The sequence below is a fragment of the Sorex araneus genome, chromosome 4, assembly GCF_027595985.1.
Source record: "Sorex araneus isolate mSorAra2 chromosome 4, mSorAra2.pri, whole genome shotgun sequence".
Classification (NCBI taxonomy): Eukaryota; Metazoa; Chordata; class Mammalia; order Eulipotyphla; family Soricidae; genus Sorex; species Sorex araneus.
Genome location: NC_073305.1, coordinates 25,555,581 through 25,574,121, shown reverse-complemented (window position 1 = coordinate 25,574,121; position 18,541 = coordinate 25,555,581).

Genomic DNA, 18,541 nt, shown 5'->3' with positions numbered 1-18,541 from the left:
TCTGGGGATCTAAAATGACTGAGATTGGGGGCTGGAGCTATAGCACAGCAGGTAGGGCATTTGCCTTGCACGAGGCTGACCCAGGTTTGGTTCCCAGCATCTCATGTGGTCCCATGAGCACTGCCAGGAGAAATTCCTGAGTGCAGAGTCAGGAGTAACCCCTGTGCATCGCTGAGTGTGACCCAAAAAGAAAAAAAAAAAACATTAAATGACTGGGATTTCTTGCTTTAGTCTGCAGCTCTTTCTACAGAGACCTTTCTTATGCCAGGGACAGCTCCTGAATTTGAGAAACATAGTCTTGCTCTCTGAGTAAGAAAACCAGGAAGGAAATCCCAGTTATGTGACAATCTTCCATGTTTAAATATATAATTGTTTAATGTGATATCAAATGCATATATGCATCGCACACATATATGTATGAATACAGATCTCAGGGGATAGAAGAGATACACTTTTAAATAAAGAAAATCTTCACAAGGAACTGAGCTATTTTGCTACAGAATATCTCTTACTCCTGAATAAAATATATTCGCCAAGACCCTTTCACCCCATTTTCTTTCTTACACCTTCATTGCTCCCCAGATTGCTTGTTAAAAGAATCCCATAATTTGTTCACCTAAACTAAATAACAGCAGCTCAGAAACACATTTTCAGAAAAATGGAATTTGACAAAACTGTAATTCCTTAGGAGCTATTTCCATACATCCTTTATGCCTTCTCAGAATTTGTGTGTGGGGTAGAGCATGTGACTGGGCACTAAAATGTTAGCCTGCCTGAGGCTTTAAGTTATATTCCCAACCCTTAAAATAAGTACAGATATACATATATATGTTCAATATCAAATTTAATTTGCTTAATATAACATTTATATCAAATCATTAAATTTAATTTGTCTATGTATACAATTTCTGGGTGTGACACCAGTTTCTGGTCACACTCAGAAACTGCCCCCGGCGCTGTGTAATCCCACCAATGGTCAACATCCAGAGACTATAAAACCAAGCTCCCGGAAAACATCTTATAGCCTAGTTCTCCCTCTCGGAGAACCTGGCAAGCTACTGAGCATTTCCTGCCCTCATGGGAGAGCCTTGCAAACTCCCTGTGGTGTATTCATATGCCAAAACCAGTAACAATGATGGGTCTCATTCCCCTGACCCTGAAAGAGCTTCCAATGTGGCACTGTTGGGAAGGATGAGGAAAGAGAGGCTTCTAAAATCTCAGGGGTAGGACAAATGGAGACGTTACTGAGACCGCTCGAGAAAATCAATGATAAACAGGATGATGATGATGATGATGATGATGATGATGATGTATACAATACATATAAGTGTTATATTGAGAAAATTAAATTTGATATTGAGCTTTTATTTGGTGTGTTTTGAATGTTTATACTTGTTCCATGCAACATGAGTTCAGTTTCTAAGAGTGATTTTAATATTTTGGCTTTCCGGCCATATCTGGTGACACTCAGGGCTTATTCCTGGCTCTGCACTCAGAGATCACTCCCAGTAGTGTTCAGGTGACTTGACCAGGTATAGTGCATGGAGTCAACCCAGGTTGGCCACATGCAAGACAAGCACTCTGCTGTACTGTCTGACTGATCCCAGAAGAGTGATTTTTTTACTTATTTGTTTATTTTTGATGTAGTTTTACATTACTTTTGATGTGGAGATTGGATAGTACCTCATATGGGCATTTTACCACTAAGCTATATCCCATGTTCTAAGGAGTGACAGTTAAAAAAATACATATGATTGTGGGGGCAAAGTCATTCCTAAGTCATTCTAAAGCCATTTTATCTAACTGAAATAAAATTAGATCACAGCTGTTTTTTATTGTTTTGGTATTTTGGTGTTTACTTTTGGTTTTGAGTCCACAATTGCCATGCTCAGGGTTTATTCCTGGTTCTGTGCCCAGGTATCACAAATGTTAGTATTCAGGGAACCATATGTCAGCCTTGTGCAAGGCAAGCATACATTTACCCATTGTACTATCTCTCCAGTCTCTAGATCACAACCGTTATCAAAATTTCATTTCACTATAGATTTGCTGTTTCATTAATTGTTCAGGTCTTGAAAGGACCTACGAATTTATATAGTTTGAATTTTTAATATTTTGTTTATTATTATATTATTAAATTTTGGGACTGGAGCCATGGCACAGCAGATAGGGTATTTGCCTTGCACGTGGCTGACCCAGGTTCAATTCCTCTGTCTGTCTTCGAGAGCCCGGCAAGCTACTGAGGGTATCCCGCCCACACAGCAGAGTCTAGCAAACTACCCGTGGCATATTCATTATGCCAAAAACAGTAACAACAAGTCTTACACTGGGATGTTACTGGTGCCCACTCGAGCAAATCGATGAGCAACGGGATGACAGTGATACAGTGACAGTGATACATATATATGTATATATGGAATAAAGTAGAGAGTATTAGCTAATTCTGTAGCTTCTTTCCATATATGGGTTGTCGGCTTTTTTCATTATATATCTTCTCAGCTCTAGGCTCACCTTTCCTGATGTATTCTTCCACTGTAAATAATTCCTTCCTCATCTTAGGAATTATTTAACTACTTGTATGCATATGTATGTAATACTCTATGGGAGAATTGAAAATTCATATATAAAAATGAACCATTACTGAAACACAAATCAGAATACAACAACTGATATAACGAATGCATGAGCTGTCAGTCATGTAGCATAAAAATAGCACATCTAATCAGAAACTGAACTTTGTGGGACCCTCATTTCTTCTCTGGTGATAGTACTGTCACAACTGGATAGATGTGGGGTCTTTGATCTAAGAAGCCAGGCTTCAGGCAGATGAGACCTTACAGCCCCTCTTAAGCACTGGCCACAAAACCACGGGAGTATGTTCTGTGGGATTCCCCTGCTAAATGAATCTGGAAGGATCATCATTCAGGGGTCGAGTTGTTGATCACATATTTCTTCAATCATCTAACTCTTTGTTACAAGGTTGTCAAAAATAATTCTTCATATGTGAAAGGGATGTATGACCAATGCCTTCTGATAGTTAGTGGGCAATTCTCTGAAGAGTACAGAATAAAGAGAAGGAAGCTGTAAAAATAATCTCACTTTGCCATTTCTCAATCCTTCCCTCACCATCTTTTGAATTCATATCATAGCCATCTTTAATAATGGAATGGCTACACTTATTATTGTTGTCACTTCTTTTCTCAAGGAACAATATTTTATTTTCTACTTTCTTGATTTAAAATAATAACTCTTAACAGTGAATTTAATAAGCACTAAATTGAACTGATGGAGAAATTAGGACAAAAATACTTTTTTTTGAAATCACATATTTAACAATTCTGAGGTGAACTAAGAGTATTAGAAACCCTGAGGCTAATCCCCAGAGAGGCATATTCTTTAACTTGACCACTGTGAAACCTTTATCAAGACTATTTTTAAAGGCAGCATAAATCTCAGATAATATAATTAAGAGCTTAAAACCTTTCCAGTGTATTTGATGGACACATACAATTGTTTGATTTAATCAGAACTTGAGAAGCAGGTACTAACAGAATTTATAAAAAGTAAGAAGACACCATTCTGTCTTTTTTATCTAGTCTAGAATGAATATAAATGTGACATTTCATGTATCTATTAAACTCCGATGCATTTTTGTGTCACCCATCTATTTACACAAACATAATTATAGTGTCAACTAAAGTTCATATAGTAAGTTTCTAACATGTTAGTGCATCTTCAAACATCCTCCATGTTGGGTTTTTTGGGGGGATTTTGACATGAATTTTTTTTTATCTGTGTCCCCTAAAAATTTTTAAATGGCATAAAATTCTTGTCTAGGAATTTTTCTATCCTAAAAGTTCCATCAACATGGTTAAATAGTGTCACCTTAACAACATGTGAAGTATGTCAGAGAGTATAGAGGGTAAGGCAATTGCCTGGCAAGAAACTGACTCTGGCTCCATGCCCTATACTGCACGTGTTCCCCCCCGCCCCCCCCCCGCCACCCCAGGTGCTACCAGGAATGATCCTGGAGTACCAAGCCAAGAATAAGTTCTGAGTACATCCAGAGGTGGCCCTACCACCACTTCTAAAATATAAGAACTCCTGTGTTTCTCAGTATATAACTTTATTTGAAACAGCATTGTGGTAGATGTTATCCAGTAGAAATGCAGTAAAACTGAAATAGCCAAGTACTTAATCCAATACATCCGGTTTCACTATAAGAAGATTATAGGACATGAGGGAAGAGATAAGGTGAAGATGGAGACAGAGATTGAGTTACACAACAGCAAGCCAAGGAATGCCAAGGATGAATGGCAACATGCAAAAGCTGGGATGAGGCAACCAAGGGTTCCATCCATTTTCTTCGAGAGAACACAACCTGACAACACCTAAATTAAGGACTTTAGTCTCAAAAACTCTGAAAGAATAAAATTCTGTTTTGTTAAGAACCAGGATTGTAACCCTTCATTATAGAAATCATAGAAAAACTAATATACTATGAGAGGAAAAGGGACCATTACCATGAGTCAGCTGAGAATAGCTCAACTTTTTTTTTTATTAAATCACCGTGAGACACAGTTATAAAACTTTCACATTTGAGTTTCAGTCATACAATGATCGAACACCCATCACTCCACCAGTGCACATTCTCCACCACCAATATCACAGTATTGCTCCCCTCTTCCAACCATTGCCTTGCCTCTATGGCAGACAATTTCCTTCTTCCTCTTTCTCTACTTTAAGGCATTATGGTTTGCAATACAGATACTGAAATAATTCACCTTCTTAGATTTTATGCATGGACAGAGTGGCCTTTCAAGGTTCCAGAAAGTCTTTTGACTGGGAGATACAGGTACTGGCAGCTGTAAGTCTAATGAACACTGATACAGCTGAAGGGATACAGGTGGAGTAAGATATAGTCTGATTCCCCATGCTGCAGTTAGAAGATGGATTTGAAGACTGAGAAAGACTCAATGTACTTTTACTAGCCTAAAACTTCAGTGACCCCACCTCTAGAATTGGCTACACTCCTGGCTTAAGAGTCAGTGAATTGAATTAACCTGAAATTGGCATTTCCCTCACAAACCTTTTGATGAAGGCCAGCTATCCACCCTTTATCCTTTGCAGTCCTTTGAAAGCCCAGCAATTTTGGCATGGCCTGTGACCTGTGATGTAGCACAGATAACAGAAACAGGACCTATAATATCCTTGTTTGCAGCCAGAAAAACATCCAGATTAGGTGTATTGGGCGTCTTATGACCATTGTCTCAAACTTCATAGCAGTCTGGAGACGTATGTTTTAAATAATTATTCCCATTTTACAGATAAGAAACTGATTTTCACAAAGGTCATGTAATCACCAATGTTCCTGTTATTTTTATTCCTGCTTCTAAATAATAAAACAATAACCAAATTTGACTTTCATAAGGTCATTTCCCAATTTGGGCCCTGTAAAGAAACTCTGGCACAGACACTGACATGGGCTGAGTTTCTGCCTCCTTGGGAAGGAAAGTGTCACTGCTGTAAGGCTTAGATAAGCATATGCCCAACACCATACTGACCTTTCAGGAAAACAGTGGGAGCAGATGCCCTATAGGGAATCAAGGGTCCTCCTACCACTCACCATATGTCAGGCAGGGCCAGGTCAGCATTTGTCTAATAGGTAAATATTCTCAGAGTTGTCATCTGGGAGCATATGGCCATTGGGATAAAAGAAAATGCCCCACTTACATGGCAGGTATTAAATACCAGTTGCCAAAAATACATATTACTTATGACAGCTACTAATTTCTGAAGGAAGTTGGAAGACAATTTTTCCCAGACAACTTTGTGGGACTGCTCGGTTATATTCAATAAGTTTCAGCAGCCATACACAGGCAAAATGTGTAGGCCTAAAGTAGTGGTATCATTCTTTGCTCTTAAAATTATGGTCCCAAATTATAATCTAGGCAATGAAATATTATCATGCAGAACAACAAATTTAAAAAATGGGTAAAAACTTACAAAAGAAGTATCCAAGTGATCAACAAACATATAAGGAAGTCCTCAGCTCCATTCTCTATAAAAAATACAAAATGCAAATTAAAACTCCAATAAGAGACGATGAACAATGGTTAAAATGAAATAGACAAACTATATCAATTATTATCAAATATGGGAATCAATAGAAAATTTCAAATACTACTGAGGAACTTGAAATTGGTACTTAGAGAAACTGTTGACTGCACTTACTAAGATTAAATATATCCTTATTATATTTAAAAATAACTCATACATCTCATAGTACTCTAATGTTGTATATGTATAACAAAAATCAAGTAAAAGATTGTTCACCTAGGGTTATTATGTGATACTTGAAAAATCAGTATTCCACATGATAGACCCAATTAATTGGTTCTTATTTTGATCTAACACTTTCTTTCTCTGTGTAACAGAGTTCCAGATAAGATTTAGACAAATAGCAACCATAAACCTGGCTCTTCAATTGTCTTAATTATATGACTTTGTACAAGTCATACAAACATAAGTTTTCTTGTCTTTAAAATAGAGGCCATAGCAATGCCCATTTTGTAACATTAATCATAAGAACACATTATACTAATGTAAATACCATAGTTAGAACGCTCTTCACACACAGTAGATGCTTCATTAATGTAAATGCTTATCCAAACTGTATCTCCCTTCATGTATATACATATATTTGTTCAGATCTGTTTCGGGTATACTGAGGTAAGTTCTGTGCGAAATGAGCTTCATAGGAGTTATCAGTTAATATACTGGTAAGCATCCAAATAATTGCAAAAGTTAAAACTGTCATGCATTTTCACTTCAATGAAAATGAAGTGCAAAAAGAAGTGCAAAACAGCAAAAAAAATTTATGCAGCACATAAAATACTTATTAACTATGTGAATCTATGACAAGCTTTTTAAATCAAGTTCTTGTTACATTTATATTTCTAGTTTAAGTTTGAAATTTTTGACAGAGTTTAAAAGAGGCTAAACAGTGTATGATAACCTGAAGGTCTTGGTCCAGAGATCAAATAGGTCACAGAAATGACAGACAAATCTGTGGCTGAGAAGGTAGTAGACTGCACTGAAGAAATAGAAGAAAAATTGGAAAGAAAAATAAAAGTAAAACACCCTTTCATTGAACTAACTGGGTTAAATTAGTACACTAAAAATAGATGGCCAACAAGCTAGAGTGATATCAAAAATAATAACATGATTTTGTCTGAACTGCAAATCCTGCATATAACTCATTCTCTTTGATCAAATAGGTTATTAATATTTATTTTCTATGTCTGAGCCTTCCCAATGGTTAGCATGCCTGACAGGAATAAAGTTTTGATAGATCCATTCGCACCTTCCAAGATAATAGTAATATTTTTCTCTCTTGGAAATCTTTACATCAGAAGAAGGAAGTTCCTGGACAACATGTATGTAGATACCTTGGGTAAAACATAAAATCTTGCATGAGCAGATGAACGCGGAGCTTAGCACTCTTGGCATCTGTAGTTGCTGAAGGGTGGAAAGGTATGAAGAAGAACCTTATAGGTCAGGCAAAGATTTAATTGGGGGAAGACGGAAGAAACAAAAATTTATGGCACTTCATGATTAAGCCAATCATTGAAATGGTGGAGAAATTATCAAAATTCCCAGGGAAAATAACTGGGAAGAGAAGAAAGGAGATGCAATCATATTACACAACTTGGTTCAGCTGGGAGCAATATCCAAGGCATAATAATGAAAACAAATATTGACTTAATACATTAGGCTATGACTATATTTTATTGAGAGTTGAATAGGATAATAGAGTTTAAGAAGAAAGAAAAATTAATATTTCTTTATCTTGAATTTTAAAAAGTGGGTTACAAACTAAATTCTCGGAGGGAGACATGAAGAAACGTGTCTGCCATAGAGACAGACTGCTGTGAGGGGTGGAGGGGAGAAAGAGAATGGAGACATGGTGTGAGGAAATGAGGAGAGGAAAAGAGGAGAGGGGAGGGGAGGGAAGGGGAAGGGAGAGAGGGAAGGGAAAAAGATTTTCTATTCGACAGAATGGTCCTTCAAATCCTGCCAGATTTAAGATAAAAAAGTATATCGTGATTATAATGCTGCAGTTTTAATTTAAGGACTCATGCTATATTTAAACTTTAAGAATTATTGTAGTACATATGCTTTTCCAGGGTAGCATCTGAGTTCCTTCTCTTTCTTAAAAACTTTGGCATTACTAGAGTACCTTATAAAATAAACAATCTCCCTGCCTCTCCTGGACACTGAGAATGGACAGCATATCTAGCATATTTTCTATTTCATTTGTAACCTGTTGGCATAATTATGAGATGAGGCAGAGCCCAGCCCTTGAAGGTTGCAGGCTCCTGAGATATTCTCCTCACATCTCTTTCTACACTCTACTATGTCTGGCAAACATAAAAAATAATAGAAAAAGAAAGCAATGAAAACTTGCTTCTGCTTCTTGCATCCTTGTATGCTCTCACATGGTAAAAAGAAAGGAAATTATTTTCAGTTAAAAGCAGGTATTAGCTTATAATCGACTCAAATGGAGTACTGCAGATCAGGAAGTCACAGTCTGATTGTGTAGAAGAACCTTAGTCAAAATATCTTCATTACTGAAGGAAACTTAGAAAGCAATTTCAGGGGCTGGAGCGATAGCACAGCGGGTAGGGCGTTTGCCTTGCACGCGGCCGACCCGGGTTCTAATCCCAGCATCCCATATGGTCCCCTGAGCACCGCCAGGGGTAATTCCTGAGTGAAGAGCCAGGAGTAACCCCTGTGCATCGCCGGGTGTGACCCAAAAACAAAAACAAAAAAAAAAAAAAACCAGAAAGCAATTTCAGGTATTAGCTCCTTGAAAAAAAATTCAAGAAAGAATGGTAGGCTATGAGAATACTGTTGAAAGAGAAAAAGTAAAATAATTATAAGTCTAGAATATGTTTTAGTTAGCCCTTCAATGTCCAATTTATACCCTCAGCACCAGCTCCAGGTAAATTTTTATTGGACAATCCATTCTCACAAGTCCAAACTCCTTTGTCATAAGTAATTTCTCAGACAACACAACTAGACATTTTTTCTTTTCATCTTATAAGCACAACTCTATCGATGCACATTTGAAAAATGGAAATATATTGAAAATATTATTTGTTATAGAATACTAGTCGACTACAAAAAGAAAAACACCCCCCAGTAAAATCTTGTAGTATATTATAAACTAATGGAACTAGAAATTATTATGCTAAATAAAAGACATCAGAAAAAGATAGTCAAACAACAGCTAAGATCTCACTTCCTTGTGTAATATAAAGATACCAAGGAAATAAGCAAATGAAAGGAAACAAAGCAGCCTGACATGGTCTTTTGTTGACTTTGACAACAAAATTACCCTGGGGAAGGAGGAAGAGGTATAGAGTGGCTCAATCTTTAGTGAAGATTCCTACTAGAACTTTTGTGATGGATTTGATGTGGCATATATATTTAGAGATGCGTTGAGATGCATTCCAAAACCTTAGCATTAAAAACCAAGGACACATCAATAAAGATAAGTATGTACATGTACACAATGGTAATGCATTATTCAAATGCATATCCTGATACATACATATATACATTGATATAATTGATATAGGACCCAGAATCTAGATCATTAACCAGTCTGTTTATTTCAGGATAGATGCAGGTGGTGGAGAATATTTAAGTTTTACTCTCAGCAAATTTCAGTTATACAATAATCTTATAAATTATAGTCATTTATGCTTTACACTAACTCTTCAGATTTTATTCATTTCATAACTGAATGTATGTGCCTTTTTTTTAACCTCTACCTATTTTCTTTGCCAATTCAAATTGCTTTCCTTTCTATTAATCTGTGAATTTAACTTTTTAAGAACAGATAACCTATATGTGATTTTTTCCACTTATATTTTCCTTTCTCAAACTAACTTATTTCTCTTAGCATAGTGCCCTCAATTACCATTTTCTTTATCGGAAAGGACATTATTTCCTTTCTTATGGTTGAATAATATACCATTGTGTAGAAAGTCATTGAAGAGGGACCAGAATGACAATCTAGCAAGAAGAATATTTGCCTTGCACATGGGTGGCCTGGGTTCAATCTCCAGCATCACATACAGTCCTTTGAGCCTCACCGGGGTGATACCCATCCAGAGAAAATCCTGAGCTTCTGGGTGTAGAAAGAAAAGGAAGGAAGTGGTGGCAGTGATGGAGGGAAGGAAGGAAGGAAGAAAGGAAGGAAGGAAGGAAGGAAGGAAGGAAGGAAGGAAGGAAGGAAGGAAGGAAGGAAGGAAGGAAGGAAGGAAGGAAGGAAGGAAGGAAGGAAGGAAGGAAGGAAAGAAGGAAAGAAGGAAGGAAGATCTTTGAAGAATACTTTCATTATAATGTTGATGAAATAAGAAAGAATCTAGGCCAGACAAATAAAACAACATTATCTGAGGACTTAATTTATTAATATGTCATTTCATTTAAACTTTCAGTTTTCGGAAATCTGTCAACACTGTTAAGACTTGTAACTATACAACACTTTGTCATTATCCATTCATCTATTAACAGGTACTTAGGTTGTTTCCATATCAGGACTATTACAAACTAGGTATTTGACCTAGATTAAAGATTTGCTATCTGCAAATCTAATTTGTAGTGCTGGAGAAATCCAATCTACCTAGCACATGGGTATTCTGCTGAGCAATTCTGGAAAAATAGGATCTTCCTGGATATTCTCTTAGAACCACAAAGGATCAGAAAGTTAATCTAGGAAAGTAAATCTTAGAGAATGGCAAAGAAAGTTAAATCCTTAATAAAACAGGCCCAAATTCTGCCGCACCTCTGGACTCTTTGTAATGTGAATCAATAAATACCTCCTATTGATTAAGCCAGTTGAACTTTCACTTCCTTTTACATGCAACCAAAAGTTTCTAATTGACTCAATACCTGAATGAACTGCACGCAAGAAGGAGCCAAAGGATAACGGAGTTAGGGGCACTGGAACAGAGAACTGAATAAGTCTGAAAATAATCCTATTCAAATAGAGTCCAGAATACAATTAAAGAAAAAAATCAGTGCTAGAAACTAGAAGATAATTGCTTAATTGCAGTTTAGAAACAGCACTTGCAAAGGGGAACATTTCACCCAAATGGGGCTGCAAAGAAGAAAATTACTCATTGTTCTCAAATTGGTAAAATCTGAAATTCCTTCTCTAAGAATTATTGTTCTTCACAATTAGCTCCATAATATTCTGGTGACTTGCTTATACACATTTTTAAGTGGCATGTTTTGTCCTAGGAGACTTAGAGGAAATGAATAAGGACACTAAGAAGACAAAGGGGTGACAATTTAATGAGAGATGCCTAAAGTTTATACTCTATACCTTTTCTGAATATGGTAGAATCTTTTATTTATCATCCATTTTAAATACTAAAGTCTGACCTTCTAGCCGGCCTCACATGCTGGGGGAAAGGGCAGCTCAGATAGAGAAAGGAATACCAAGCAAAAATGTGGTGGAAGGACCTGCTCAGGATGGGAGAGGCGTGCTCAGAGCAGACTATAGACTGTGTAAAACACAAAAATAAAAAGAAGAAGAACGCGGGCGGCGAGGCAGGTGAAGGAAGGAACGGACGGAGGCCAAACTGGTTGCTCGATCGGTTTATTTCATTTCCATCTCCATTCTCCTCTGATTCTCCTCCTGCTTCTTTCTCCCCCATCCTACTTCATTCTCTCTCTCTCTGCCTCTCTCCTGGCTCTTGGTCTCTTTCTCCATCTGTGGATCTGGCCCCCAACCCACTCTTACAGCCTAGTTAAATCTCCACAGCATGAGGGGGTTGGGGCATACACATAGGTGTGGTCAGCAATAGGGTAAGGTTCCTTTCCCTCAGGGGATGCTTTTCCTAGGACTTAATTCTCTTTCAGCAGGAGGATCCACCCAAGGGCGGAGTCCCATGAATGTGTTTCTCTTCTCCTCAGCCAGAAAACATATAAGAATTCATAATATTAATCATTTTGTATGGACACAATAAGAGATGCATTAAAGCTTATAGAATTGCTCTCCTGGGGCCATCTCAATCTCAGACTACAGTGCTCAGGTCAGAACAGTCTTTCCTATCCCTAGCAGGGTCCTAGTCTCATCATTACTTTTGGATCATGACAGCATTTGTCTATGATCATGCTCTTAACTTATAGTTAAGAATTAGGCACTTTGGCCAGGCCCATCTCGATGCCAGGGTAGCACATAACTCACCGCTTGCCCTGGATCCTTCCTGTCCCTCGTCGGGACCCCGCTTTTGGGGTGCTAGGAACTGAGGGCAACTGAGGCTTTAGTGGAGAAAGCAGATGCCTGGGAGGGAATAATATTCGAGGCCAATTAAGTCTTAAGTTATAAAAACATAATATTGTCTTCTTGTGTCTATACAAAAAAGACATAGCTTTAAAGTAAATTATTCAAAAGGCATAAAGAGGAAAGAAAGGCAATGTTATAATATTCAGTGTCCTAGGAAGTTCTGACCTTACCAATTAACAGAGTTTGATTAGAGGAAGAGCAGATAAACTGGTAGAAGTGGTTACAGATAAACAAAGGAATGGGAGTGACTCGGGAGCACTTTGATGGGCGTGACTGATAAACCTAAGCTCCTAGTGGCAAGGGGGAAAGGACAAACCAATGATATCCAACAATAGACTGAACACATTGGCCACCTAAGACCTCCATTGCTAACCACAATGCCCAAAGGGAGAGAGGGACAGAGGGGAATGCCCTGCCAAAGAGGTGGGCTGGGGAGGAGGATGGGGTGGGAGTGGGTGGGAGAAATGATGGGGTCATCAGCAGAGGACAGGCACTCGTGGAGGGATAGATACTCAAGCTGTATATGACTGAAACACAAGCACGAGAATATGTAAACCTGTATCTGTACCCCCATGGTGATTCATTAATAAGAAAAAAAAATAAAGTCTGACCTTCTAGATAAAACAATACAATATAAATTGCTGCTATATGATATAGAGCAAAAATTCTCCACTCCAGCATTTTTCTGTTCACACAGAAATTGGTCGATCTATGAGTCTCTGCATGTTTTTCTTTATTCGGTCATAGCTCTCCCTCACTTAGTACTTAGTCCAAATTAGGATTCTATTTGCTGACCTAGATTATTCTTTGATAAAAGGACTGAGGTGTAGGTATTAAAAATCACACCTACACAGGTGGCTCAGTTTTCAATTCAAGATAAAATTGTGTCCTCTAATTTGGATTCCTATGACAAAGACTACATAAAGATTATAGCTATAATTTCACACAAAAGTGTGTGTACAAAACATAACGAATAGTAAATGTTTCTAAAAAAGCAAAGAACAGAACTGCCCAGGAATTGCAGCATATGAAAGGTGAAAAATCGAAGGAGAAACTGCACTGTGTTCATTCTGAAATTCACATCCTTTTTCTCATTTAGATCTCAGAAATGGAACTGCATTTTACATATTGACTAGGCTACTGCAATTCAGTCGTTCTGATTGACTGCATGGATGTAAACCTCATCATAAATGTTCTTTCATAGTTAACATTCAGAAAGTTATGTGAATTACTGGTCTTTTGTGTATGAGACTTAGATATTTCTGGTTGTATTAGTTTACTAAGGCTATTATAACAAAATATTACAGAATGGGTGGCCTAACAACACATTTTTTTCATCACTTTTCTTTAATATTTACATAGGCACCATGATTTAAAATACTGTTAATGATAAGCATTCAGGTGTACAATATTCCAACACCACATCTAAAACCAGAGTTTTAGTCACTCTCAACCATTCCACCACTTTTCATCCCTCTGAAGGTCTCCTCCCACCCTCCCAATTCTACCCTACAGACTGATTCAATTCTGTATGCTGACTCTCAGATTCCATTGGCCATTTGTTAGCATGCTTCCTTATATTCCACATTATAAGAGAGATCGTACTGTATCAGTGCATCTCCTTCTAACTGAGTTCACTCAGCCTGATATCTTCTACTTCCATCCGTATAGTTTTTAATTGCATTATTTTTCACAGGTAAGTAGTATTCCATTGCACATACAAACCACAGTTTCTCTATCCATTTATCTGTTCTTGGGCACTTGGGTTGTTTTCCAGATCTTTGCAATTGTGAATAGTACTATAATTAGTAGAGTAACGCAACTAACTTTTTGAAATACTGATTTTGGGCTCTTTGGGTAGATGCCAGGAAGTAGAATGTTAGGTCATATGGAAGATCAATTATTGGGTTGTTGTTGTTTTTTTCCAGATGTCTCCATACTTTTCTTCATAGAGGTCAAACCAATGTTCCCACCAACATCGAATGGGGGTTTCTTTTTACCACATCACCTCAGGATTGGTCATACAATGTTTTGAAATATTCCAGTTTCACTAGCACGAGGTGACATCTCATTGTTCTGATTTGCATTTCCCAGATGATGTGATGAAACATTTTTTCATATGCCTACTGGCCAACTGTATGTCTTTTTTGAAGAAGTGTCTGCTCGTGACTTGTTTACATTTTAAAATAATTTTGCTAAAAAATTTTTTTAAATGAATAAAATAATTTTGCTAAATTTTTCAACTTTATATATTATTATATATTAGTCCTATGTCAGATGTATGGTGAGTGAATATTTTCTCCTGGACAGTAAGGCGTTTTTATTTTAATCATTGTCTCCCATTGTTTCTTTTGTAGTGCAGAAATTTCTTAATTGGATGTAATCTCATTTGTTTATCTTAGCTTCTAAACTACAGATATTTTTTCATAAGTTGCAAACACTGAATACCCAACACGAATAAGCCAATTGAACTGATTTCTCCTCAGATTCTCTCCTGCTCTGGCAGATGGCCATCTTTTTACATTATTCTCCTAAGTAATTTTCTCTGTGCAGTATAATCCCTATAGTGTCCCTTCTGTGTGTCTAAGTACCCTCCTCTTCTATAAACACCAATCAATAGGGTCTAAGTTACACTGTTTAGCTTCATTTTACCTTAATCAGCTCTTTTAAAATCTAATCACTTGTGCTAGGAGTGTGCTGGGAGTTAGGACTTCAACATGTAAATTTGGGGAGCACATAATTGAGCTGCTAATTCTCATTGCAAATAAAACCTTCAGTGGCTACTTCTTAGGTTAGGCCTTGGAGGCAATTGCACCAAAGCTTACAGAATGTTTATTGTGGATTGCTGAGGGGGAAAACAGCAAAGTATTCTTTAAGAATTATTTTTTTTGCAATATTTTGTGGAAAAATTCTAAGATGTTAAGACATTATGTTGTAGTTTGTTTTTCTTCCTTATGGTTAGGTAAAATAATGAGCTATCTTATGATAAGTAGCATCTATGCAGGTGTTTTACCTATTAGTCTCAACATAAATCTCACCATTATATGCTGTATAATGTCCTTAGGTACCCTGGTTAGTCCTGCCAATGGGAAACCTAAGAGAGAAAAAGGAAGATGAGGAGAGTCGAAAAGACTAATTTTCTGTTTCCAGTTCCTATCAACTGGATATCAGGAGACATTTGTAGCTATGGTTTACATATTCTTCTGACAATTCTAGATTATGTTCTATGAGAGACAGCCGTGTCCATATCAAACACTGTGTTCCTCATTCCTTTCAGAAGTGTCAGCACTAATCACATAGGAAAAAGCTTCTAAGTCTGGTGAACCTTATCTTGATATGTTTATAAAACATAACTAAGCAACTTGAGTGTTCGTTTTTTGCACATTTGGCATTCTGATACCTGCATAAAAAGCTCCTGTATTACACTGCTTCTATTTTACATGACATAGTTCAGCTTTATATACATGGATCCTATTAAAAGTCTTATGTTCAAAGAAATATAAAGCACCAGGATAATATTTAAGTATAATGAAATTATTTGCTCATCTTCACTTACAAGATTTCTAGGAACTATTTTATATAAAAAAAACTTTGCTTCAATTATTTTCTTTTTCAATTTTGAGCAACAGGTTTTATTGGTATTTATGGTTTTAAAATCACTGATGGATTGACTTGTATACAGTATTGGTATCATCTGACATTTGCACATGTAAAAATCCTTGTCAGCAAAAGGTAACTATATATAGACAACTAGGAATAGATAAAGAAGTACTCAAAAGGTAAACTATATAGTATTTTGCAATTTTCTATTGAAAAAGGACTTTATGTAGTGGAAGAGACAATTTTGAAAATGTTTTTCATATTTGTGGAGTATAGAATAACATCACATAAGGCTGACACCCAAGGACAGTAGATACAAGGGACAGGAGGATTGCTCCATAGCTGGAAGCCTGCTTCATGAGTGGAGGGGAGAAGGCAGATGGAATACAGAAGGGATCACTAAGAAAATGATGGCTGGATATCCCCACGCCGGCTGAGAAAAAATATCCTTCTTTCTCGGGAAGAAACGCGGCGTGGCGTTAACCATAGTATGATGTCCATTAAGCTGACATGGACCTGGTGGCGTGGGAATCGGATACAAGGGAATAAATTATTATGTACTTGGAACAGCAGGATGCTGGTGGAATCTTGAGCCGGGGCCGATACCAGCATATTACTTTTGGTTCCAGAAACTGCTTGCAGACATTCTACCAGACTATCAACTAAGCCAGAGCCCCAAGCCGGCTGATGACGAGAAATAACCATCTCTTTTGGTTTGTTTTCCCTTTGCCAGGCAGCGTGGTGATTACTAAACAGGCGTGATCTCGGTGGCGCGGGACGAGGGGGGAAAAAATAGAAAAGTTATGTAACAAACAGCGGGACTTAATATCTCTACATTCTCAGCAATGGAGAGCCATCAAATGCTTCCTTGACAGTGGGACTGTCTTCTCTTTTTTGGGGGGAAACCCTAGCAACAATAGTGAATTATGTGTTGAAACATGGACTGTAACCAAGATAAAGCGTAAACGAAGTGAAACTTATCACTTACAAGGGCGGGGACTGGGGGGGGCGGGAGGGGGCGGGAGGTATAATGGGGTGGTTGGTGATGGAATATGGGCACGGGTGAAGGGAAGGGTGTTTGAGTACTGTATAACTGACATAATCCTGAGAACTTTGTAACCCTCCACCTGGTGATTCAATAAAATTTAAATTAAAAAAAAAAAAAGAAAATGATGGCTGGAGGAATCAGTCAGGATGGGAGAAGAGTGTTGAAAGTAGATAATGGACCAAACATGATGACCTCTCAGTATCTGTGTTGCAAGCCATAATGCCCAAAAGTAGAGAGCATGGGGAATATTGTCTGCCATCGAGGCAGGGAGAGGGTGAAAAAGGAGGAGGTATACCAGAGATATTGGTGGTGGGGAATGTGCACTGGTGGAGGGATGGGTGTTTGATCATTGTGTGACTGTAACCCAAACATGAAAGCTTGTAACCATCTCATGGTGATTCAATAAAACTTTTTAAAAAATGTTTTTCATAAGATATTTTTATTCACATAAATAATCCTGCTAAATTCACATATGAGATTGCATATCTTTCTACCAGAAAGTCCTCGTGTGAGTTCTGGCCTTTACATGCTAGGCAGAAATCTCTAGATTTCACTTTAAACCATGAAAGGTCTTTGTGACTTTATTTTAAAGTTCTTACTTCAGTTTCTTGTTCTGAGAAATGCAAAGGGTTGTGCAAGTGACTAAATCCCCACTGGGCATTAAACACACATTTTTCTCACTTTTCTCTCACAAGCTCCATATTTTGAAAGATGTTCTCTACCAACAGGATTGCATTTAAATTTAACTTTCCCACAACTTATTAAGCACAATGACATCATTTTCTCCCAGATATTTGGTTTTTAAATTTTTCTTTTTAATTTACTTTGGCTTTAAAAAATTAAATACAGGTCAGTGACCCTTATTATTATGTTCATGTGCTAGCTTTGGAAAGCTGGTCCAGAGTAACATATACTGGCCTTTCTAATCTGCATGTCTTATAGTCAGGTGAACTCAACAGTTGATTTAAAAGAAAAGCTCCTTAGAATTTTCATACCAATATATAAAGCAGGAAATGAAATAGAATGGAATCAAAGGGACTGTGCTGCCATTTCCTTCAGGGTCAGTTTAATGATCACCCCCACAGAAAGTAAGGCCATCAAGAGACCATTTTTAATCCTTCAAGATTCAATCATGCTTGTAAAGATACATTTTCAAATTTCATATAATCATATAACCATAGCGTCTAACAGAATGTCAATTTGTCCAAAGGGATTCTTAATTCAAGGCCTTTGTTTAGAATGCCCCTGTCTAATATTTGTCCAAACAATGTTTTAATAAAATAAACTGCCAAGTTATTTATAATGTTCCATAATCCAAATCATGCTGACACCAAAACCCAATATTTTGTCATGTATTTTCCATCACATAAAGCCAAAGATATGCATATCTTTTAGATTCTGTAGTGACATGAAGGTATCCATTGAGTAGTCTCTACAGTTGAGGATAGCTCATATCTAGCCAAGTAGAATCCTCTGGGCAGGTTAGTATTAACTCATCTGCATAAAATGAAAGCCACGGCACCCTA